The sequence below is a fragment of the Octopus bimaculoides genome, chromosome 25 (genome assembly GCF_001194135.2).
Source record: "Octopus bimaculoides isolate UCB-OBI-ISO-001 chromosome 25, ASM119413v2, whole genome shotgun sequence".
Lineage (NCBI taxonomy): Eukaryota > Metazoa > Mollusca > Cephalopoda > Octopoda > Octopodidae > Octopus > Octopus bimaculoides.
The window spans coordinates 4,693,915-4,698,584 of record NC_069005.1 but is presented as its reverse complement, the minus strand read 5'-3'; the positions used below and the strand labels follow the sequence as shown (position 1 = coordinate 4,698,584).

The 4,670-nt window shown below is 39.1% G+C and overlaps 1 long non-coding RNA gene across 1 annotated transcript in view; it reads right to left on the bottom strand.

The window, feature by feature from the left end:
• Positions 1–790: 790 nt before the first annotated feature.
• The window catches only part of LOC128250817 (uncharacterized), a 5,296-nt gene continuing 1,416 nt past the window's right edge, over positions 791–4,670 (bottom strand). The window contains exon 2 of the long non-coding RNA XR_008266798.1: positions 791–1,016. This is a non-coding gene — a long non-coding RNA (uncharacterized LOC128250817). The remainder of the gene's footprint in view (positions 1,017–4,670) is intronic.

The following is a 4,670-nucleotide window of genomic DNA, read 5'->3' as shown; positions in this document are numbered from 1 at the left end:
GAGAGAGAGAGAGAGAGAGAGAGAGAGAGAGAGAGAGAGAGAGAGGTGGAAAGACATATATATATAAATAAGCATATATATACCACGATACGTATATACCTATGTGTATATGAATATATATATATATATATATATATAGATAGATAGATAGATACATATATGTAGGTATATATATATATGTGTGTGTGTGCGTATGAGTGTGTGTATGTGTGAGCGTGTGTGTGTGTGCGTGTGTGTATGTGTGGGTATAGATATAGAGGGTGTATAAATAATTGATTAAATATATTAAAAGAAGCCCATAGACTAATAAAATATCACTCGCACACATACACCTTCATACACACCCACGCATACACGTACACACACACGGACACATACACCTAGATACACACTGAGCTACACACATACTCACACACTATAAACCATTCTGATGTATGTAATGAAAAAGATGCATCGATTAAGCAATTATGTGGAACTTGGAAAACAGTCCAACATCGACACAAGAATCGTCCGCAACAAACACATAAATAACAGCCACAATAATAAATATTGTAGACATTCTAATAGTAATAATAGCTTTCATTGCTTCGGCTACAAATCTCGTGTATTTTATATGAGATTGAAAACGAAGGGCTTTTTTTTTGTGTTGCAGATTTCATGAGTTTGTCTAATACGTTATAGGCAAAAATGGATTTTTTTGTTGTACAAAACCAAGAATTGCAAATATTTGACTAGTAAAGCTAGCCTGGTTGTATGTCTTAATCTGCGTGGTAATAATATATGCTAGAAATGATAGTCAAATCTATTTAATTCAGTTCTTGCAATTTTAGACAGGTGATGTTGCATTATTGTAGGCCGATGTTGTTTGCGATATCGATGAGACCAGTTCTGTCTCTGCTCTTGAGCACGTCGAGCGGCAAGTTGACGACACCGGTTTCTGTTCGTTGCAGGTCTCTGTTCATCCGGTCATGTGATATTGTAACATCATAATCTGTTCAACTTTGGCTGAATTTTATCTGAAGAACATCGAAAATCTGTTAGAAATAGCAGCCAGTTATCTGCCGAGTCACATACTATTAATTTGATTTCAAATTTTGATACTAGGTCAGCGACTTCAGGGTGAGAATGTAAGTCGATTAGATCGACCTCAATATTTAAGTGGTACTTACTTCATCGATTATAAAAGGATAGAATCAAAATCAGCCTCTGTGGAATTTGAACACCGAAAGGAGAGTTGGAATAAATGCCGCTAAGCACTTTTCCCGTCACGATAACGATTCTTTTCTACACTAGACACGAAGCCCGAAATTTGGGGGGAGGGGGGGCAGTCGATTAGATCGACCCCAGTACGCAACTGTTACTTAATGAATCCACACCGATAGGAGGAAAGGCAAAGTAGACCTTGGAGGAATTTGAACTCAGAACGTAAAGACAGACGAAATACCTTATTTCTCTATTGCCCACAAGGGGCTAAACATAGAGGAGACAAACAAGGACAGACAAATGGATTAAGTCGATTATATCGACCCCCAGTGCGTAACTGGTACTTATTTAATCGACCCCGAAAGGATGAGAGGCAAAGTCGACCTCGGCGGAATTTGAACTCAGAACGTAACGACAGACGAAATACCGCTAAGCATTTCGCCCGACGTGCTAACGATTCTGCCAGCTCACTGCACTCTCTATTAATTTAACAAAGCAATGAACACGTTGAACAATGTAGTTTAAATACAATATAACAGAAAACAAGTCCATAGGAATTGCTATGGATGGCATATATTTCGTCATTGGGCTTACGGCATTTCATTCGGGTTTTTATATTCGTTGTGGGGGAAGACTTGTAGGAGCGTAAGTAAGTCGTACTTTATTTATATTGTTCTCTTTAAAGATGAAACACAAAGTTGATCTTGATTTTTTTTCTTCTGCTCTCGATCAAATAAAGTCCTTTTTAAGACCTATAGTATATTAAATTGTTTATTGATTGGAGTTGATATAAAATCGATTAGAAGTGTACAAAAAAAAAAAAACCCAATGTCTTCATAAACCTTTACTATTAAAAAGATCTTCCTGTCATTTCGGAAAAATTTATCCAAGATCTAAAAGTAGGCTCTATAACTGTGGAGCTTCACTATGAGGAGTAATTCTTCCAATCATTTATCTCTGTGTGTGTGTTTGTATGTGTGTGTGTGTGTATGTGTATTTTTTTCTTTCTCCTTCCATGTAAAATACATGCATACACACACACACACACACACACACACACACACACACACACACACACACACACACATATATATATGCAGGCATACAGTTAAACATTAAATTCGAAAACCAATATTTTACTATTATTATTCGTAGCAGGTTAACCCACTATGAAATTGCCTCCGTTTGCGGCTATGTGGTTTAGTGGTAGCGCTAGTAGCAACAGCAGCACCACCAATATTATTATTATTATTAGTGGTGGTGGTGTCTCGCAATCAGGTAAAACTGAAAGACCCGCACCAATGAATCAACAACTTAGCATTCTACTTCATCAGTCAAGATTTTCCAATCACCCAATCCACGACTTCCTCACCGACGCCCCCCACCCTCACACTTTCCTTTCTCCACCTCCTTTTCTTTCCTCCCCACTTTCTCATTAACCGCGAACTTCATTTCCACGTTGTTGTTGTTCTTCTTCTTTGCCTTTTTCTTCATCTTTTCCCCCATCCCACTTCTTCTTCTTGTTCTTCTTCTTGTTCTTCTTGTTCTTCTTGTTGTTGTTGTTCTTGTTCTTGTTCTTCTTCTTCTTCTTCTTCTTCTTCTTCTTCTTCTTCTTTGTTCCTCTTCCTCGTCCTTCTCGTCCTCGTCCCCTCCTTCTTTTAGTTCTTCTTCTTTTTCTTCTTCTTCTTCTTCTTCTTCTTCTTCTTCTTCTTCTTCTTATTCTTTGTTCCTCTTCCTCGTCCTTCTCGTCCTCGTCCTCCTCCTTCTTTTAGTTCTTCTTCTTTTTCTTCTTCTTCTTCTTCTTCTTCTTCTTCTTCTTCTTCTTCTTTCTTCCTATTATTCTTCTTTGTTCCTCTTCCTCGTCCCCCTCGTCCTCGTCCTCCTCCTTCTTTTAGTTCTTCTTCTTCTTCTTCTTCTTCTTCTTCTTCTTCTTCTTCTTCTTCTTCTTCTTCTTCTCCTCCTCCTTCTTCTTCTATATATTCTTCCTCTCCTTCTATCTCTTCTTTCCCTTCTTCGACATCTCCCTCATTCGCTTTCTCTTTTTCGTCGTTCTTATCCATTTTCGCCGACGTCAACGTATTCAAAGTACACGACCTCGTTGCACTAACAACGTCACCAATTAATTTGACGACTTCTTCATCAATGCCGCACTTCTCGTATTGTTTGAAAGGTATCGGTGATTAACAAAATCACCGCCCAAATTCTATAAACAGCGACAACGACAACAACAGCAGCAACAACAACAATGACGACAGCAATAAACGCAGCGGAAAAGAAAAACACTTGAAATAGTAATGGAAAAAAAAAATGAAATTAAATAGAAACGCTAAAAACCTCATTAAGGTTGTCACATTATAACGAAATATAATTAACAATCACAAATGAGAATCGAATATTTACAAAAGATCGTTGGATTCTTAGTTCGAATCCGGTGGAGGTTAAAGTTTTAAAATTTTCTCCTTTAGCAATCGATAAATAAAGAACCGGACATTCGCTGAAAAGCCTCTACCATTGAATTGCTTGTTCCCAGATGTCCAAAGTAGAAGTGATGATAACGATGATGATTATGATGATGACGACGACGATGACGGCTATGATGATTTACTGATGATGATGGTGACGAATGCGACGACGACGACGAAGACGATGATGATGATGACGACGATGATGACGACGATGATGACCACGACGATGACGACGATGATGATAGGGGTGATGACGACTATGATGGTGATGATGATGATGATGATGATGATGATGATGATGATGACAACCATGATGACGATGATGGCCAGAGGAAACCGTCTTTCTTCAGCCCTTTCAGTATGGTCCACTACACAAACTCTTTCGATAAGTCCACCAGGTCAGAGGAAGGCGACGTGACGGTCACCATGATAGACTCAGCCGATAGCCGGTTCCATCCTACACGCAACAGCACGTATTTGATATAAACTCACGAGTGAACAATGCTCGGGCACTGGATGAGAGCGTGCAGAACATTTTTGTCCTCCGGAACAGACCACCCAGTTGATTTTCGTCGACTTCCAAAATGTCCCCGAGAAAGTCGTTGTACTTACACACCAATAACGCTCTATTGTACTTCCATAAATGAGCATAGGAACCAGTACATAAAAATAGTAAGACCTACTGACCTCAAGCTGAGACCAATATTTGCTGGACCTCAAGCACCAACATGACAACTGCGTCATTTTTTGAATATACCTCTAAAGCCTTTACGCCCATTAATACCCAGCTATATGCGGGACGGCATAAATTTCTTCCAACACATTCCACCCACTGTCCCAGCCCAGAAGGGACAAGCTTCGATGTCACATATTTTTATACCAAAATACCTCAAACATTGGGCCTGGAAGTAGTCAAACACTGGGTAGAGAAACGGAACGCTTCAAAACTGACTTCATCACCAAGGTCACACGTCTGATACTCGAAGAAAATACTTTATATAT